Source organism: Solanum stenotomum, chromosome 1 (genome assembly GCF_019186545.1).
Source record: "Solanum stenotomum isolate F172 chromosome 1, ASM1918654v1, whole genome shotgun sequence".
NCBI classification, from domain to species: Eukaryota; Viridiplantae; Streptophyta; class Magnoliopsida; order Solanales; family Solanaceae; genus Solanum; species Solanum stenotomum.
In genome coordinates, this window is record NC_064282.1 from 64319161 (window position 1) to 64341154 (window position 21994).

At 43.4% G+C, this 21994-nt stretch overlaps 1 pseudogene; it reads left to right on the forward strand.

Moving 5' to 3' along the window:
- The first annotated feature begins 1131 nt into the window (after positions 1-1131).
- Positions 1132-11626, forward strand: LOC125855255 (uncharacterized; annotated as a pseudogene).
- Positions 11627-21994: the final 10368 nt, after the last annotated feature.

Here is a 21994-nt window from a genome sequence, read left to right on the forward strand (position 1 = left end):
ACGGGGTTCTGAACGAGATCGGAGCACCCCGTCGGAGTTAAAGTTTTGGAAATTGTTGCAGATTTTCTGCAATAAATGCATAAAGCCAGCAACATTTCCCAAAACTTCAAACTGTCTTAACTCTCTCATCTTTTGTCCGATTTGGGCGATTCAAAAGGCAAAGTTGTGAGATTTTTCGAGGGCAACGCTTTGGTGAGCTCGAATAGCGGTTTGAGGTTCCCGTTTGAGGTAATTTCGCGATAAAACCTGACTGCTGTACCTTTTTCGAGTCCTTGTTTTTGGAATTTTTGTTTTGGTCTTATCTCACTCATTTTAGCTCGGTTTTGGGTGATTCGAAGTCCCACGTGTTGAGATTTGTCGTGACTTCGTTGTAGAGTGTTCAAAGATTGCTGGGCACCTTTTGATTTTCGTTTATTTCGAGTTTTGGCTGCTGCTGTAGGGTTTCTTTTAGTAGATTAAAGTGGGTTTTCTTGCTTGTTGGTTGTTGCTGTGTTTTGAGCCTCGGATTGTGTTCCATTTTGGAACACAAGTTTGGAGTGCTGTTTAGGGTCTCTTGACGGAGTCAAATTCGGACAGTTCGGTGCGGGTCCCACGATTCCCGTTTTGACTCCAAAATTGACCCGTCTCCGTTTGTTGTGATTTTGGTGTCTAAATGACTGTGGTAATGTTGTGAACCTATTTTTGATAGCGGGGCAGCGTTTCGAGGTTGTTCGGAAAGGGAAAGCTCCGGTAAACTGATTTGGAGAGCGCGCGATCGGCCTTAAGGTAGGCTACGACTTTCATTTATTTTAGATTGAGCTTAATTGTGTAAAAACATGTCGATTGGACTGAATTGGGGGTGGGTGCTAGTTTGCTACCTTACTTTGATTAGATACCTTATGTTAGGATCGATTGGCCATATTTCGGGTATAGTATCATGTTATCCGATTTAGTAGAGTTGCATGTCTATGTGCTAAATGCTATTGTATGCTTGTACGCTTTGTATTGTATGCCTTGTTCATCCTTAATCGTAAGCATGCTGTCCTTAGTCTAGGTTAGGCTAGCATTGCCTTAGACTTATGACCCGTGTGGGCTGGTTAGCCTTGACTTTCTGCCGACATCGTTCGGATGACTTAGCTCCTTGTGGACTGGAATAGCAGACTTGAGTCTGATAGTTTGAGCCTTAGATTAGGCGTTATCGCTACTTGTTGCACTTCTGTATCTTCTCCCTCGTATTCTGCGGTTCCGGCGCATTCTCAAAGGTTTGGTGCATCACTCGAGGCGTGGGATTGAGATAGTCTAGGCTTGGAGCCTTTTATGTAATATCTTAGAGTGGACGGCATTCCACGGTGGTTGTTTTTGGATTGAATCCTATTGGAGATACCATCACCCCCGGGGTCGTTCTTTCTAGCTGGGCTGGGAACGTATCGCTGGCTGGGTAGACTCGGTGATATCGGCGATCGCCCCCGGGCCTCTCTTTCTAGCTGGGCTGGGAGTGTGCTGCTGGCTGGGTGTCCCCGGGTCGCTCTTTCTAGCTGGGCTGGGAGCTGACTGCATGGTAGGACGACTCGTGATATCTACCTCACTCACGGGTCCCTCTTTCTAGCTGGGCTGGGAGCGGACTGTTTGGTTGGGTGCCCCCTAGGGTCACTCTTTCTAGCTGGGCTGGGAGTGCACTGCTGGTTGGGTGGAGTCTGATGGATTATCTTAGTTACTTTGGGCTGGTAGCCTAATTTTTCTTCTTTCTCAGTAGACTTAGCTTTTCCGTGTACCTGTCGGGCTTATGGGGGTTCGTTCAGGTTTTATTTGAGCTTGTGCACGAGTGTACCTTCTGGGTTTATGGGGGCCCAGTTAGGTTTAGTCTAGTTGTACTTAGTTTGTTTCTGGTATGCTCGTGTGCTTCATTTTCTTATCCGCTTTGACCTCTCTGTGTCTAGATTCTATCCTTTCTTATTGTTTTTACCCTTTTTGCTCAGTCGGCCTATGATGCCTACTGAGTACCTGTTGTGTTGGTACTCATGCTACGCTCTGCATCTATTTCGTGATGCAGGTCCCAGTACCAGTTACCAGCGGTGATTAGTTCCAGCCTCCTTTTGCAGTTGTGATTCGGAGACGAGGGCGAGCACTTGGCGTTTTGGGGTTTGTTCTGTCTCCTTCTTTTGATTTAGCTAGTCTTGTTGCCTTTGAGACACGCTCTGTTGTGGTCCACTTTTGGGACTTGTACTCTTTATTAGATAGCTCTGTACTAGTGACTTCCAGGTTCTGGGAGGGATTTCTGTATATATTTATTTTGGGTTGCTTCCGCTTTGTTATCCTTGTTTAGATTATTATTTTCGCTAGTTTCTGCCCTTTTGCTCATTGCTTGATGTTCTGGGTTACGGGTTGGCTTACCTACTGGTAGGGTATAGTAGGTGCCATCATGACTCGAGAAATCGGGTCGTGACAAATTGGTATCAGAGCCTCAGGTTCACCGGTCTCACTTGTACAGAGCTAACGTCTAGTAGAGTCTTGCGGATCGGTGCGGAGACGTCCGTAACTTATCTTCGGGAGGCTACAGGATGTCCTTAGAAAGATTTCCTCTTTTGTTTCACTTTCGTGCAGCATGTGTCTTATTGGTTCCTTAAGATCTCACTTGTTTCACTCTTTCGCAGGATGGCTCGCTCGCGAGGTGGCGCGGCCGGGGGTGATGCACCCAGGCCTGCAGACAGAGCCCCAGCTTGGGGTAGACGCCGACCCCGAGGTCGAGAGAGGACCGCAGCATCAGTCCAGGAGAGAGAGGAGGATCCAGAGCCAGTAGCAGATCCTTCAGCACTTCGTATACCAGATCAACCGGTGGGGCCAGGGCCATCCCAGCCGCCACCTGGACTAGTTTTGACTCCAGATCTCCAGGCCGCTATTGCTCAGCTCTTAGGTGTGCTTGGGGGGATGCAGCAGCCACCCGCCCCAGCTACACCATCACTAGTACCGCAGCATCAGCCTTCAGTGAGGGCACCTCAGGTCCAGGTACCACCTGAGGGAGTACAGCCCTTGGCAGCGGATAGACCTATGCCGCTTGAGGACCAGAAGATGCTTGGTGTGTTTCTCAGGTTGACACCACCGAGGTTTTCTGGGGCTGTGGGTGAGGATGCCCACGAGTTTCTTACTACTTACCGTGAGAGGCTTCGCACTTTGGGCCTTGTGGAGTCTAGAGGGGCCGACTTCATTGCTTACCAGCTAGATGGGTCAGCCAGGCAGTGGTGGCGCACATTCATTCAGACCAGGCCAGTTGGATCTCCACCGGTATCAAGGGATGAGTTTTCTGAGGCCTTCTTGGCCAAGTTTATCCCTCGTAGCGTAAGAGACCGCCTCAGGGATCAGTTCTGTAGGTTGGAGCAGGGCTCCATGTCGGAGGCGGAGTACGAGACTAGGTTCCACGAGCTCTCCCGTTATTCTGAGATGATATTACCTACAGAGGAGGAGCGAGTTAGGTGCTTTGTTCGTGGGTTGAGATTGCAGCTTCGGCTTGAGACCCAGTCCTTAGTATCTGCGGGTCGATCTTGTTTAGACGTAGTTGACCATGCTAGTACTATGGAGCATCTTCGTCGCGAGGCCCAAGGGGGCAGCGAGAAGAGGGCTAGGCATGAGGGCAGCTACAGTGACTCCCGTCCTACGTCTAGGGATTATCATGACAGGGCCGGACGACGGTTTCGACAGGGTCAGTCTAGCAGACCTACACAGGCCTCTCTTCAGGCATCAGATGGTGGTCGGGGTGAGGCTAGTTCGAGTCAGGGCCGCGAGGTGTTTCAGTAGGGTCCTTCAGGCCATAGTGGTCGTTCTTCTGGGAGTTGCCCTCGACAGGGTTGCCATGAGTGTGGTGAGATGGGACATTGCGCCAGGGACTGCCCTCAGCATAGTTGGATTGCTCCTGCTCCTCATGTAGCTCCCCCAGCTTTACCAACACCTCTAGTTAGAGGCCGTGGTCAGGGTCAAGATCGTAGAGGTGGTCAGCAGGGTATACGGGGTGGTCCCCGAGGAGGCAGGACAGGTGGTAGGTTTGGTGATCAGGGTAGAGGCAGACATGGCCATTTCTATGCAGCTCCAGCTAGGGCGGAGGCTGAGGCATCAGACGATGTGATCACAGGTACTATTCTTTTATGCCAGCAGCCCGCCTTGGCTTTATTTGGTCCAGGATCTACTTTTTCTTATGTTTCTGTTTACTATGCCTCTCGATTGAGTATGATGTCTTAGCCTCTGGTAGCACCATTGCGTGTGTCGACCCCCGTGGGTGAGTCTTTAGTAGTGGATCAGGTATTTCGATCTTGCTTAGTTACTATCCAGGGGCGTGACACCCGGGCTGACCTTATATTGCTTGACATGGTTGATTTCGATGTGATTTTGGGCATGGATTGGTTATCCCCTTATCGCGCTGTTTTAGATTGCTTTTCTAAGACCGTTACCTTACCCATTCCCGGTATTCCTCCGATGGTGTGGCAGGGATCTCGTGGTAGCACACCGGTTGGGATTATTTTTATTCAGGCTAGGAGGCTAGTGGCTAGTGGATGCTTATCATATTTGGCCTATGTACGTGATGTGAGTAGGGAGGTTCATCCGGTTGAGTCAGTTCCTGTTGTTCGTGACTTCATAGATGTGTTTCCTACTGATCTACCTGGCCTACCCCCAGAGCGTGATTTTGATTTTTCGATTGAGCTTGATCCAGGTACGCGGCCTATTTCTATTCCGCCATATCGGATGGCTCCTGCAGAGCTCAAGGAGCTCAGTGTTCAGCTTCAGGATCTCTTGGGTAAGGGATTTATCAGACCCAGTGTATCACCTTGGGGCGCTCCCGTTTTTTTGTTAAGACGAAGGACGGTACTATGCGCATGTGCATTGACTATAGACAGTTGAATAAGGTGACAGTGAAGAATCGATATCCTCTGCCTAGGATCGATGACCTATTTGACCAGCTACAGGGAGCTTCAGTGTTTTCTGAGATTGATTTGAGGTCCGGTTACCACCAGTTAAGGATTAGGGCAGCGGACATCCCTAAGACTGCATTTAGGACCCGTTATGGCCATTATGTGTTCTTGGTGATGTCATTTGGGTTGACTAATGCCCCTGCTGCCTTTATGGACTTGATGACGCGCGTGTTCAGGCCTTATCTTGATTCATTCGTCATAGTCTTCATTGATGACATTTTGATATACTCGTGGAGTAGGGGTGATCATGAGCATCATTTGAGAGTTGTGCTCCAGACTTTGAGAGATCAGCGGCTTTATGCCAAGTTCTCAAAGTGCCAGTTTTGGTTAGACTCTGTAGCGTTCTTGGGGCATGTTGTATCTAAGGAGGGCATTATGGTAGATCCGGTGAAAATTGAGGCTACTCGTGAATGGGCTAGGCCCACCTCAGTTACTGAGATTCGGAGCTTCGTCAGACTAGCAGGCTACTAGAGACGATTTGTGGAGGGTTTCTCTACCTTGGCAGCACCTCTGACTCGGTTGACTCGTGTTGATGTTCCCTTTGTTTGGTCAGAGGAGTGTGAGGCGAGCTTTTTGAGGCTCAAGGAGTTATTGACCACCGCTCCTATATTGACTCTTCTAGTTGAGGGCAAGGGCTTCACGGTTTATTGTGACGCATCCGGCGTTGGTTTGGGTTGTGTATTGATGCAGCAGGGCCGGGTTATTGCTTATGCGTCGAGGCAGCTTAAGATTCATGAGCGCAACTACCCCACCCATGACTTAGAGTTGGCGGCGGTAGTTTTCGCACTTAAGATTTGGAGGCACTACTTGTATGGAGTTCGATGTGAGATCTATACCGATTATAGGAGTCTTCAGTACATCATGAGTCAGAGGGACCTTAATTCGTGGCAGCGTCGTTGGATTGAGCTCCTGAAGGACTACGACCTCTCTATTCTCTATCATCCGGGCAAGGCGAATGTGGTAGCGGACGCCTTGAGCCGAAAGGCGGTGAGTATGGGTACTCTAGCCTTCTTATCTGTTGAGGAGCGACCCTTGGGTATGGACATTCAGTTCTTAGCCANAGATGGCCCCATTTGAGGCCTTATATGGTAGGCGTTGTCGCTCTCCAGTTGGTTGGTTTGAGTCTACAGAGCCTAGGCCGCGTGGTACAGATTTGCTTCAGGAGGCCCTGGATCAGGTGAGGGTGATTCAGGATAGGCTCAGGACGGCTCAGAGTAGGCACCAGAGTTATGCGGATCGGAGGCGCCGACCTTTGAGATTCTTTGTTGGTGATCGGGTATTCCTCCGTGTGTCGCCCATGAAGGGCGTGATGAGGTTTGGGAAGCGGGGTAAGCTTAGCCCCAGGTACATTGGGCCTTTTGAGATACTCCAGACAGTTGGGGAGGTTGCTTATGAGTTGGCCCTACCTCCAGCATTTTCAGCCATCCACCCAGTTTTCCATGTCGAGTTGGATGATCGTTTGACATTTGTAGAGGAGCCAGTTGCCATTCTTGCCAGAGATGTGAGGAGATTGCGCTCGAGAGCCATTCCTGTTGTTAAGGTCCGTTAGAGGCATCGTCCAGTCGAGTAGGTTACCTGGGAGACCGACCAGGAGATGCGAGAGCAGTTTCCCAGCTTGTTTGAGATTCGCCGGCCGCATCTGTGTTCCGAGAGTTGGGGATTTGATAAGGTTGATACTTTCTGAGGCCCATGAGTCTAGATACTCTATCCATCCTGGCACAGCGAAGATGTATCGCGATTTGAGGCAGCATTACTGGTGGAGTGGCATGAGGAGAGATATTGCTGACTTTGTTTCCCGTTGCTTGTGCTGCCAGCAGGTAAAGGCCGAGCATTTGAGGCCTGGTGGTGTGTTTCAGAGATTACCCATTCCGGAGTGGAAGTGGGAGCGTATCACTATGGACTTCATTCTGGGTTGCCTCGGACTCCTAGAGGTGTTGACAGCATTTGGGTCATCGTTGATCAATTGACCAAGTCAGCACATTTCCTTCCTGTTCAGTGTTCATTTAGCGCCCAAAGGTTGGCTCGTATCTACATTCGGGAGGTGGTTCGACTTCATGGGGTGCCAATTTCTATTATATCATATATGGGCTCTCAGTTTACGTCCATCCTTTGGAGGACCTTTCAGGATGAGTTGGGCACTCGAGTTGACTTTAGCACAGCTTTCCACCCGCAGACGGATGGCCAGTCGAAGCGTACTATTCAGGTCCTAAGGATATGTTGCGGGCTTGTGTTATGGATATTGGAGGTCAGTGGGACCAGTTCATACCTTTGGCGGAGTTTGCGTACCACAACAGCTACCACTCTAGTATTCAGATGGCTCCATTCGAGGCATTATATGGTAGGCGTTGTCGCTCTCCAGTTGGTTGGTTTGAGTCTACAGAGCCTAGGCCGCGTGGTACAGATTTGCTTCAGGAGGCCCTGGATTAGGTGAGGGTGATTCAGGATAGGCTCAGGATGGCTCAGAGTAGGCACCAGAGTTATGCGGATCGGAGGCGCCGACCTTTAAGATTCTCTGTTGGTGATCGGGTATTCCTCTGTGTGTCGCCCATGAAGGGCGTGATGAGGTTTGGGAGGTGGGGTAAGCTTAGCCCCAGGTACATTGGGCCTTTTGAGATACTCTAGACAGTTGGGGAGGTTGCTTATGAGTTGGCCCTACCTCCAGCATTTTCAGCCATTCACCCGGTTTTCCATGTCTCGATGTTGCGGCGATATGTTCCTGATGAGTCCCATGTTCTCCAGTATGATACAGTCGAGCTGGATGATCGTTTGACATTTGTAGAGGAGCCAACTGCCATTCTAGCCAGAGATGTGAGGAGATTGCGCTCGAGAGCCATTCCTGTTGTTAAGGTCCGTTAGAGGCATCGTCCGGTCGAGGAGGCTACCTTGGAGACCGAGCAGGAGATGCGAGAGTAGTTTCCCAGCTTGTTTGAGCCTTCAGGTACTTCTTGACCCTTACTTTCGCGGACGAAAGTCCTTTTTAGTAGTGGATATTGTAATGACCCTCTTGGTCATTTCTGTGTCTTGCCTTCTGTGTGTCGTTTAGAGCGTTCCTGTAGCGACCCCAAGTCAGTTATGACTTGCTGGGACTGACAGTTCGGTCACCTGGTCGTTCGTTTGGTCTAGATTGACCCTTCTTTTGTGTCCCGAGGTTTCTGATTTCTTTCCGGGCCCTTTTGTGGGTTTTGACTTAAAATGGCCTTCGGAAGTGGGACCCACTTTTTATCGAAATGACCTCTGATGGAAATTTCGACTGCGCCGTTGAGTTTGGAATATCAAATTTGGTATGATTGCATATCCCAACTCCTTGATTGCATGACCAAGATTAACTGGGCATGGTACACCTGCGAAGATCAAGTCTCCCCTCTTACTTATAAATTGACAAAGGAGCAGATCGAAAAAGATCAAGAGAGAGACCAGCAAAGATTAACCTCGTACACTCTCACCCACACTCTATATTTTCAATATGTCATGACCCGAGCCTACACCTCGGAAGTGACTCAGCATACAAGACTCCGAAAAGTCTCATACAAGCCTCATAGCATTCATGAATATAAAAGCATAGGAAAATAATGTGAACTTTAAAACTTTTCTTTACAATCGAAGTCATTTTTCATAAAAAAAGCAAGAAAAATTCTTTAAACATAAAGTAAAAGAAATAAAGGGAAATAATGGGTTCATCCTCGAAACTACGGGGACTCAACAAATAATCATCTCCTTAATCCTTATAAAACAATCCTTCAAGTATAGAACACCAAATCTCCAAACCACACACTTTTGTAGAAATGAAGAAATATGGGTTAACACATTAGATATACTAAGTATGATAGCCATGCAAAAACCATGCTTTAATACAAACATTTTATTTTGAAAGTAATGCTTTATGCCAATTTGAGAAAACTTCATAAACATAAGTATAAGAGGCATAATATACAAACATAACCAACATACAAGTCATTTCATCACATTAGAACATAATCAACATATAAACCATTCCATCACATTAAAGCTTTCACCTTAGGTAACCCCAAGTTATACTTTGTTCAATGTATGAATAGCATCCCATATCACTATCTACACTAAGTACCACATTAAGGCCACCAAAAGTGAACTTACCATTCTTCCTTTTCATCAATTAGACAATACTCATACATAAAGAACATAGACATTTCATAAGTAATGACAAGGAAGGTAACTCATAATATAATCCAAGTATAGCATGCATCATTACATTAAGCATATAAAAGTCAACATTCTTTATTAGCTTCATTAAGAGCACTTTTCATTCATTAATCATTAACACATTAGAGAACTCACTATAGCCCTCTCAAAGCCTACTCGTGCAATGCATGGATGTCATCTAATACTACCACCCACACTTCATAGAACTTCTCAAGAAACCATAATGCACATCTCACATGATGGGAATAAGCGTTTAACCGACATAGACCATGTGAGCTTGACATGGAATCTGTTGTCATAAACCCACACTGTAAAGAGTTGGTTTATTTGCCTAAGGTAGGACCGGTAACATTTTAGCTTAAGTGGATCCACTAGCTAATATCCTATGTGGGCAAATAGTTATGGGATAGGAAGATGTTCATTGGAACCCTAGCCTAACATAGAGTTTCTATCTTACCATATCCACTCGATGCTTAGCCTTTATTCCCATAGAGTATTTCATTCACATTACATTATTGTACTTGAGAGGAATGTCATTGGCCTATAGACCCAAGTTACATCATTACACATGAAAGGAATGTCATGAGCCTATCGATTCATTATTCAGTATTAGGATAGCTCTAGAGTCCTCATGAAAGGAATGTCATAAGCCTATCGATTCTTGGTTACTCATTACATTATTATATACATGAAATGAATGACATAAGCCTATTGATTCATGGTACATTGACTCATTAGGAAAGAAATGTAATAGGTCTACCGATTCAAGAGTTGTCATTACATTAGTTCATTGGCTTATTATGAAAGGAATGCCATAGGCCTATCGATTCATATTTATCAAATCAAGACACATTCATTAGTCATTTATGAAAGGAATACCTTAGGCCTATCGATTCATATTCATTAAGTTAAGACACATTCATTATACAAGAAGAGGATGTCTAAGCCTACCACTTCAAGATACTTCAATCAAGACCACATTCAATAATACAAGAAAATGATGTCGTAAGCCTACCAATTCAAGATGCATCAATCCACATTACTTTCATTTATACAAGAATAAGATGCCTAAGCTTACCAATTCAAGATGTAACATCACATTATAGAAACCCTTTACATCATATCATCATCATTCATGAGTTTTAATTGAGAATTTTCTTTCAATAATAACACAATTACATTCTAAACATGATCAAAATACTTTCATTGTGATCACATAAATATACTTCACATCATGGTCATACATAGATTCTTCATGAAATTGCCTTCCAAGGATATACATCAATCACAACCCAAACATCTAAGATACTGCAATATGTTTTGAAATTTCTTATTGATTTGTGCGGGGTCTGTGCTGAAATTATGTTTTGAAATTGTGCCTAATTGATTAAAATGTTTATTTCCCAAGTTTGATGCGTTAATATTGATCATTAATTGTTGGGTTGCAGTTAATTTATGTTGGGTCTGGTTGGGCTAAGTCTGAGTAACCCCCAATTGCGCTAAATAACGTACTTTTCCGAATTATGGATAGTTTGACATCATTCTTAATGGAAAAAGTCATCAAATGGCTAATTTTGGTCAAACCAAGGGAAGTCTGAGTACCCCGGAGGCATAGGTCTTATGTGTCTTGTATGAGTTACATACTGTATGTGATTGATTTTGTTTTCGGGGGCTACGGGCTTGATTTTGTGAATAGAGGTTCAAATTTGGCTTGTTGGGAAGTTTAGCGAGCTGGGTCGAGCTCACCAAGCGATTCAGCGGTTTGCCAACGTCCCCCTTGATCGACTTTAATTTTTTAATTTGTCTTAGTTTGTGTTTGTACCTTTCGGTGGGAAGCCTAAGCTCACCGAGTTCACTCGACAAACTGGTTGACAGTTTCCTTTGATTGTTCTTTCTGTGCCCTTAACCCCTAAAATGCTCTGTAAAATTCGGTGGGTTAGTCTAAGCTTGCCGAGTGGAGTTGGCGATTTTCCTAACGGCCCTACACATGACCAACCTGCCATTTTTCTAGAAATTTTTCAGGCCATTCCTTTCGACGAGCCTGATTTGGCACGCCAAAGTGACTAGGCGACTCGCCAATCGGTTCGGCAAGTTTATCTGCAATTTTTCTTAAAATTCTTCTAACTCTTTTTGATGTGTTTTGAATATATGGCTAGGACCAATTGGTACGCAAGTGGAAAGTCATCCCGCAAACGAGCACGGGGCAATGTAATCAATGAGGGAGCTGCTGCTTCTTCCAAAAAAGGCAAGAAAGCATCTCCGAAGGGAGGCAAGGGAAAGGGCAAAGCGCCCGTAGCCGTGAGATAGGAGCATAACTCTAGTAGTGATGGGGATTCTGTCAATTCTCAAGCCTTATCTCTGATCTTGAGAATGACCAACCATTTCAGACCCGGCGAGTTGAGATTCGTGCCAGAGTTCGTCAAGATCCGTCAAGGATCCCAGATTCTACCCCTCCTACTGTTGATGCAGTGCCAGCTCCAGCACTGATGGTGGTTCCAACACCACCAGTTTAGGGTCCTCCTTCCTAGCTACTAAACAGGCTAAAAATCCCAAGGAACTGAGGACCATTCTTGAAGAGAAGAGATTGTCCATGGATGGTGTGGTGGACAGGTACCCCAATGTGTGGGACACTCTCCGATTCCACAAGTTTAAGCAGTTCACTAGACCCCGGGGTCAATACATTCCCACCTGGATGAAAGAGTTCTACACCGCTTATGATGATTTAGTACCCAAAGAGAAAGAAAAAGGCACTGCCTTCACACCGGTGGAGTCCGTGGTAGTTCGGGGGAAGATAGTGGGATATAACAGGGACCATATTAATGTTGTATTTGACAAGGCTACAAGTTTTGAGCATGAGTACCAAAGCATGACTACATCACAAACTCTGGATGATCTAAAGTGCTAGCTTGCTCCCCTTATTTCCAACACCACCCCGAGGTGGATTGAGGCTCGTGCATCAGCAACTCTATCATGTCGTCGCAAAATGAATCCATCCTCCGCCACCGAAAGGCGGCATGCCTTGGGAGTATTATAGCCAGGAAGACCTTAGATTTGAGACTTATTATAGAGCATGAGATGGCCATGAGGGCCAAATAGCGCCAGACGTCCCTTCCATCCCCAGTGCTCATTACTAAGCTATGTCAGCGGGCTAGAGTTCCTCTTAATGAAAAGAGGGACATTGAGGTCACACCCACATCCTCCACAGACATTCGAGGCATTGAGGCTAAGTACACACGTGATGAGGCGGATAGGAGGAGAGCAACTTCGGAGGACACATTCCCGGGGGTTGACATTGATTCGATACCTAGACAGGCATCTTAGTCTACTCCAGCCTCCGGGCCTTCAGGTACATCTACTTCTGCTCCTACCTAGGCCCCAGGTTCCTCTACTGCTTCCCTGCCTCCTAGAGTTGCTTTAGTCATCAGTACCTCCAGACCTTCGATCAGTCAGGACATGCTCCTCAAGATCGGGCACCTAGCCCATTCTGCAGATGTGCAGGCTTCCCGGCTAGAGGCCAAGGTGCCTTGGATGATTGAGTGAGCCATCATAGCTGCACTCACACCTCTCCAAGCTGTCATTGATGCTCTCACTGCGAGAGTAGTTACTTGTGAGAGAGGACAGGGGAACTAAATGAGTTGGGGTCGAATCCCACAGAGAGCAGTACGTGTTTAGAATTCAATTACGATGTATGAATGTACCGAGGTTACGGCTTTGCAAGCCAAGGTTTCTGAGTTTAGGAAGGATGTGGACCATCCGAAGTGCACATACCTCACTTCACTGTTTGGATCAGCTGAGGCCCTCGAGGATCCGAGTGTTGTGATTCCAGCCCGTGCTGAGGATCTAGCGGCTGTTGAGTCAGAGGAGGAGACTTAGAAGGCAATGGAAGGTCCTACATAGTTTCCAAGAATGCCTTAGAATTCTCTAGCATGTGTAGAGAATTCTAGAAGATGGACTAGATATTTTCTTGGAAAGCTTTAGAATTTCCTAGAATTAGTAGAAGATTCTAGGGAGGGACCAAAGTGTAAATAGTTTAGGGACTTAGGAAGTAATTTAAAATTGTACTTTAGTCCCTAGGAGTTAGTATAAATAGGTGGTGCCATTCATTTGCAAGGCATCCAACCAAGAAAGCAACCATCCAAGTTGTAAAGAAATCTTCCAAAAGCAATACAAAAGCCTTCTTCCAAATTCTCTAAGTCTTCCTTTTCATTCTCTTATCGATCTAGTCTTAAAGGGCTTACTTGAGCTTACAAGATCGTGAAAGATTCGTGAGTAAGTTGTCAAGTGCCGCACGGAGCTTTAGTAAGACTCTAAGTCCGTGACACTGAGTTCTATTGGGAAATTTAGGGGTTAAAATACCTATATAGGGGTCTTACACATAAGCAAAACAACGTAGTATAGGAATAAAATAATTAGGAAAAGACCCATCTACCGCTGAACTTAACCACCGACCTACCATCCACGGATCATTGATGATGGATCCCCCTGCACGTCCGTCATTCGTGGTCAGAAAGTCGATTCTTGGCCAGTGAACCATGGACCCCGACCACAGACCGCGGTCTAACCAACGCTCTGTTGTTCAGGCCGTGATCCTAAGCCTTCAGACCCTTTTCAGGTAGAACCACCCACGAACCACACCTACGGTCTGTGGTCCCATCCACGGGACATGATTTGTCCACGTGGTTGCCACCTGCAACATTCTGAAGTCAGCCATAATTCCTTATTTCGAATACGGGGTGTTACATCCAAGCTACCATGGAAAGGTGTCATATCCTCACCCATCCAAGTTACCATGAAATGGCATCATCTCCTTACCAATTCAAGTAACTATGAAATGGCATCATATCCTTGCTAATTCAAGCTACCATGAAATGGCATCATCTCCTTACCAATTCAAGCTACCATGAAATGGCATTATCTCCTTACCAATTCAAACTACCCATGGAGTATCACATTACCAATCCAAGCTATCCATGGAGGTATCATATTACCAGTCCAAGCAATCCATGGAGGTATCACATTATCAATCCAAACTAGGTCTTATTATTATGATTCGTAAGTTCTTAGATTTATTTTAGGTGAGCAAGCCTTTCAACCTAGAATCACACACATTCATACATAAGCAATTTATATAGGAACTATCTCTTCCACAACAATTACATCTAAATCCTCAATTCATAATAGAAGTTTTATTCTCAAAGCCCTACATCTCATAATCATCATAGAAGCTTCACTCTCAAGCAATTAATATCATATCATCTCATAAGTCTCAATATCAAAGCAATTCTAATCATAATTCATCAATCCTATATGGATACATCTAAACCCATAATTTCTCCTTTCATGGCATAAAACTCATCTACATCAATTTCATCTTTCTAGACATGCCTTAGGCATGGGTACAAGTAAATTCATCCTAAAAACATATAACCCTATCAATTCATGCATAAATAATCATAACCTATTCATTTGGGTCAACCTTCATCAATACCCACAACTATAGAAAACAACCCTAACTCAAATTGGGGAATTTCTACTTTTCAGTTGGGAAATCTTAGGGACTCCATGGATGAAAGGCCATCACACCTTGATAAAAAAAAAGCCCACAAATGCTTCAAGAATGTAGACTTGACCTTCACCATAGCTCCAACTCTTTCTTCTTCTTCAAGTTCTAGAGAGAGAAATATTTGAGAGAAGAACTTTGGGATTTCTTTTGGGTTTTGGAAATAATGACTTGAATGGGTGAATTTTGGGGTTAAAATCACTGAATATATTGGTCTGAGGCTTGGGTAAAATGACATAGCTTTGATTCACTTAAAACCGGAAAAAACCCATTTAGCCCCTAACATATAGGGGACTGCCTTATCACAATGTGAGGCTCCACGAGCCGTGGTGCCTACCACGAGTCGTGGTACCATCCGTGGTCTTAGACCAGTGACTTGGTTTGCCACCACTTGTGCTCTTAAAACTAAGTAAGGACCACGACCCGTCCCATAGCCCTTGATGACCTTCACGAGCTGTCTAGTGGCTCGTGGGGAGGGTCTCTTTCTAGGTAGATTTTAGGGGCTCACGGCCTCACCTTCACACCCGTCACCACGACCCATGGTCCGCACCACAAGGCGTCATGGTGGTTGTGGGAGGTAAGCATAGCTTGGGTAGCTACTGCCAAGGCCCATGGGCACCACCACGAGGCGTGTGGACCTTCATGGAGGGTGCCACGGCTAAGTTCTCTAGTTCATGACTTGACACTTAGCCCATCTCTTAGACAACTACATTCTGAGGTGTTACATTATCTCCCCCTTGGGAACATTAGTCCTCGAAGGGAATTGTAGGAACCTTTTAATGGAAAAAGAATCAATACTAGCAGCCCAACATGCATGCAAATCATCTAGATGCACAAATCAAGGAGGAAACATCAACTCCAAGCTAAACATACTCAATGCACAAAAAGGAAGGTAGGAACTAACATCTAACAACCCAATATGCATGAAATTTCAACAGTTCTCATATTCAAGGAGGAACTACCATCTCTAAGCTAAAAGCATGTTCAACACAATCTCATGGAGCTATATGCAATTCATTCTCAAAAACCATAGCTAAAGCATGTTCAACAACTCAACTCATGAAGTCTATGGCAGTCATACGTCAATGCACAACAACATGAGGAAAGTAAATCATGTAAACCCATTTTCTTTCAAAACACAAGTTTTCATGGTCATGCATAACACCAGGAAATAATGGAAATATCTAAAACACACATCACTTCAAACAAAGAGCAAACCATGAGGAACTCATTACCTCAAGCTTGAAGAGGAGTAGAAGGAAAGAGATAAGGATATTGAGACATCATATCGACTTCAGCCTCCCAAGTAGGACCCTCAACTAAATGATTCCTCTGTAATACCTTCACGAAAGCAACTTCCTTGTTTCTCAACTTCTTAACTTGCCGGTGTAAAATCTCAATCGGAACTTCCTCATAAGAAATACTTTCATCAACTCCCAAACCTTCTAGGGGAAATATGGATGAACGATCTCTAACACACTTTTTAAGCATAGAGACATGGAAAACCGGATGCACGGATGCCAAATCATTAGGCAAATAACTCTCATAAGCAACCTTACCAACACGTCTCAAAATTTGATATGGGCCTACCTATAGGGGACTAAGCTTCCCTTTCTTCCCAAATATCATTACACCCTTCATGGGTGAGATTTTCAAGTAAACCCAGTCATTAACATCAAACACAAGGTCTCTTCTTGTAACATCGGCATAGGCTTTTGTCGACTTTGGGCGGTTCTCAACTTGTCTCTAATAAGTCGGACTTTTTCATAGACTCATGAACTAACTCGGATTCTATCAAGGCAACTTTACCCACCTCAAACCAACCTATCGGAGATCTACACCTCTTACCATAAAGAGCCTCAAATGGAGCCATAATAATACTCGAATGGTAACTATTATTATAAGTAAACTCAATTAATGGAAAGTGATCACCCCAATTTCCCTTGAAATCAATGACACATGCTCTCAACTTATCTTCCAATTTTTGGATAGTTTGCTCCACTTGCCCGTCGGTTTGTGGGTGAAAAGTCTTGCTAAGCTTAATTGTAGTGCCAAGACCCTTTTGGAATGACTTCCAAAACTAAGAAGTAAACTGAGTACCTCTGTCGGAGATAATAAATAAGGAAACTCCATGAAACCTTACCATTTCCCTCAAATACAACTTAGCATATTCTTCTATCGTATAAGAAACTTTGACAGGAATGAAATGGGCTGATTTCGTCATTCGGTCTACTATAACCCAAATCAAATCATATTGTCGTCGAGTATGTCGCAACCATACTATAAAGTCCATATTCAAGTCTTTCTACTTCCAAGTAGGAATGCTAATGTCTTGCGACAAACCTCTCGGTTTCTAATACTCAACTGTCACTTGTTGGCAGTTAGGACAGTTCGCCACAAATCCCGCAATATCCTTCTTCATCCCATTCCACTAATAGACTTCCCACAAATAATGGTACATCTTGGTGGATCCTGGGTGAATGGAATATCGAGAACAATGGGCTTCTGACAAGATATGTTCTCTTAAGTCATCGACATTCAGAACATACAAACGACCTTGACAACGAACCCCACCATCTCCCGCTTAGGAGAAATCCTAGACAGATTATCAAAGTACCGCTTCTTTCAATTCTACTATGGTCTGATCAAGACATTGATTAGCTTTCACATCAGTCACAAAAGACGATTCTAAACCATTATGACCATAACACCACCATTGGTAGAGTTCATCAACCGAACACCCAATTGGGCCAATCTATCTACATCTCATACCAATTCTTTCTTATCTTGTTGTATATGTGCAACACTTCCCATTGATAATCGGCTAAGAGCATCATCCGCTACCACATTTTCCTTACCGAGGTGATAGAAAACGCTCATATCATAATCCTTAGGTAACTCAAGTGTCACGACCCAGGGGTACACTCGGGATGTAACATCGCGTACTAGACCTCGAAAGTCCTAACACAAGCCACTTAGCATATCATAACATAAAGTAAATAGAAATGATGCGGAAATTTGAAAAAAAATTCCATACAATCGAAGTCTTTATAAAAAGCAAGCGGAAGTCTATAACACTTTATCTCAAACCATCTAAAACAACTTGAATAACTCTTGGTACGCGGCCCATACAAAAGTCTAAAACATAAAAAATAAAAGAACATAAAGGAAAGGTGATCACATCCTTGATGCTAGGAGGACTCACCAATTGTCTTCAACTCCTTGCTCTACTAGAATCTAGCCACGAGAATGGAACTCAATGTCGTCGGACCCTACTCTTGGTAAGAATGTAGGCAAGAGTATGTGCTAGTACAAAATGTACTAAATATTTTACAGCTAGCATAATATCATAAGAGCATAACAAAAGCTTTAGCCAACATAAGACATAAGCCATGAGCATAAGAGATAATAACATAGTCATAGACAGAATCTCCAACATAGACATAATATAAGCATTAGTCATCATAAGGCCTGATCCATAAACATAGAAGATACTTCATATTCATAGCTTAGTCAATATTTAGTTCTTCATGCATAAGAGAAACACTCCATAAGTAGTAACGTTTCAAAGACACTTCTTCCAATTCTAAGTGCCAAAGATCGTAAATCAGTATAAAACCCAACTAAATGAGTTGGGATCAAATCTCACAAGGAGCGGTACGTGTTTAACATTCAATTAAGAAGTATGAATGCGGTCTAATCAACCATAGGAATAAACATTATCGGAAAAAGACATATTAAATTAAAGGGGTGACACGAATATCAAATGGGGGGATTTGGTTGCAATTACCGACTACAAACAGTCACAAACGATTTGAAATAACAATAGGGAGATAGATTCTTGGGATGTGATCGATTATAGGCAAATATAGATATATGGGTAATTGAAGCTACTAGTAAATAACTGAAAATCAGTGAGTAGGCTAGACTATAAGGGGGATAGCTTTCTCTCAAACAATTACCCCGAATCATGTAATTTCTTTCGAACATCAACAAGCATGACAATGAAGAACAACCCACACCTTAATTCATCCACTCTCTCGAGCTAGATGGGTGGGTTGGGTTTAGGATTCACTCTCTCGAGCTAAACCCAGCTCAACCCAATACCCATAAATCATCAATCAATAATCTTTGTTCTAAAACCTCTCTTTTGAGCAAGCCAAGAAAACAAAAGTGGTACTGTATTTGCAACTACAATTCATATATTAAACCTCAATTAATGATTAAACTCACTTTTAAGCAACATTTAAACTAGTAATTAACAATACCCATAAACTAATTTAACGCATAATCGATTAGCCACCAACAGGGTAAGGAATTCAAGCTTTACAATGCTCCAATTCGAAGAAAATTCAAAACCCACTTGAAAAATCTCCAAATTAAGTCTCAAAACCTTCAAGTCTACCTAAGAACTTCAGAGAAAACTATTCTATACCCACTCGGCGAGCCGCCCTTTGACCTCTTCAATGGACTAATCATCTTAGCATTCAGCATCCTCGAGGTCAGTAACTTTGGGCGATCTATCTTTACTTCGCGAAACTGCTCGGCGAGTCGCCGACTGCTCCTTTTCATCACCAATTTGGTTTATTCCTTCAGGGCTTGGCACAGTGGAACTTTAGACGGTCAGATGAGCCACTAGGCGACACGCCGAGTGCTCTTGGCGATCCTCAGGCTCGCCTTCTTTATTTCTTCAGCTTGTTGTGTTCCTTTTTGCATGTTAGTGTCCTAGCTTTGTTCCTCGATCCATATACCTAAAAATCAAGTTTTAAACATCAATTTATAGCACAAATTAAGCATTTGAGGATACTAAATCTATAAAAATAAAACCCTAAATGAGTCCAAATCCAGGACTCATCAACAACCCCAACTTAAACTTTTGTTTGTCCTCAAGTAAAACTCAAGTTCAACATTTCAAAAAGGATGTGTCAAACAGTGCTGCATAAAACTCAACATGAATGCACACAACAAGACTCAACTTACTCATGCAATGATTAATTGTGCAATCAAGGATTCAAGCTGTGACTCACCATTATCAAAGATGCTCAAGTTCACAATACTTGCTTCAAATGCAAGTTCAAGCTCAACAAAGGTACTCTAATGCCCTCACAACAAAGATGATTCCATATTCACACACAATTCTTCAACAATTTATAGTTACAGAATCACATACAACTCTCACTCTCACAAATATGAACACATGCATGACTTCACCCATAGGTTTGCCCTTAATTTCCAATCAACACTCATTTCAACTCAGTCAAGATCACAAAGGTCTTTTCAAGGCTTGTAACGGGGTTGAGACTGAAGGTATGGTCATTTAGGCTCAGTGGCTACTACCCTCACGAAGTGTGGCATGAACATCACTTTAATCCTTTTCTTTAACATTTTTCAAATATGATCGTAATTCATCCCATTATTCACTTTCAAATGGATTACCAAATACCCCATTTCTTTTGCAATTTCACTACTTTATTTCACAATTTTTTCACTCTTTTTCTTTGCTTCTTTTTCTCTTTTCTTTTTCTTTCTTTTGTTTTTAAATGGAGGGTTTCCAACTTTTTCAACACCATTCTAAAATGGGAATTTCTCAGACTTCTTGATATTCCTTTTCTTTTCACCACACCTCTAATTTAGGCTTTTGGCCTAAGATGGCTATTAAAACAAACCACACTTCATGAGAATTATGGGTGAATGGATAAAGAGGGTCACAATTTTTAAAATTTCTTCCTAGAAAAGGATAAAGTTCAAGGGGGTTTCAAGCAAGGTTCACACATCTCACAATGTTGGCCATAAAAGAGGTATATTGTCAAATTGTTTTCACTCTTCAAAATTGTTGCCTAAGATCATTTCAAGTGCTTGCCTAAGACAACTGGACCAACGGGGTAAATTCTAGGTTTCATCACACAATGTTCAAAGTAACCTCAGCAGACACGACATTGGCACCAATATCAAACAAGACTCCACATTTTCGCTAGTGTGCAATGTTCATCACGAGAGACTCATTCCATAACCGGCTAGTTACAATGAGATGCAAGAAGTCCACACATTGTCTATGTAACTTCATTTGGCCTCATCGTAGTTGTACATTCATTTTGTTCAATTAAGAGCACTATTTCAGTCATCGATATTGATCTTCATCGACACTCAAATTTGCACAAGAACAGCCACAATCACACACAAAAGAGGTGGCACAAAAATATAAAAAAATTGGTCGAAACTATTTCCATTCAAAAAAGGAGAATTAAGCTCAAACATCCACAAAATTCAAAAGATTAAACCAAAACCACATATATAGATAAAAACCCAATATTCACAAATAAAACAAAATCACAAGAGGTAGGTATGGAAATACCTCACCCCACCCACAAAATAAAAGCAGTTGTCCTCAAATGCAACTAAAAAAACACAAATTAATAAACGACACAGAGGGAGGTAAGGAATAATCATGGCTACACAATCGCTCCGTCTGTCAAGGCATTAATGCCCGGGATCACACTCTGGTCTTGGGCATCAGTGTCCAGGGTTACAACAACACTCGCTCCACTAGAGCCTGCCATAGAGGTATTTGCCAATGATGTCTGAATAACTTAGAAGGCAATGGAAGGTCCTACACTCTGGTCTTGGGCATCAGTGTCTAGGAAATTCTCTAGCCTTCTTGAATAATCTAAAGGGTTCTAGAGTCTTCCGGAAACCTCTCCACAACTTTAGACCCTTCCGCCCCTAACCGAACGCCAAATTTAACTGTGATGTGGCGGGACGTAACATCAGTCTCTCAAATTCACCAAAAGAAATTGGGTTCTTCCTCTCCAAAATATTTCTCTCTCTAGAACTTGAAGAAGAAGAAAGGGTTCAAGCTGGGATCAAGGTCAAGTCTCTATTCCTGAATAAATTTTGGTCGTTGATAAGTGAGGTATTATAGTTTTCATCCATGGATTCCTTCCATTCATGGAGTTCCTAAATTCCTCAATTCCAAAGTTAGAATTTCCCAATTGAGTTAGGGTTTACTTCAAGTATCATGGGTTTTTTTAATTATTGATTTAAATGATTGAATTATGATCTCTTATGCATGAATTGATGAAAAACTATGATTTTGTCACAACCCAAGGTATCCCCTAGGCGTATCATGGAATACAAGACCCCAAAAGGCCCCATACAAGCCACGTAGCATACATCTTACAAGATAATAGAGTTTAAAAGGTCTAAACATCATTTCAAAGCCATCTAGTACATATGAAGAAATTAGGACGTAACCTGTACATCAAGTTCAAAAACTAAAATGAAATGACATAATGAGATTTGGCTTGGTCCTCGAAACATGAGA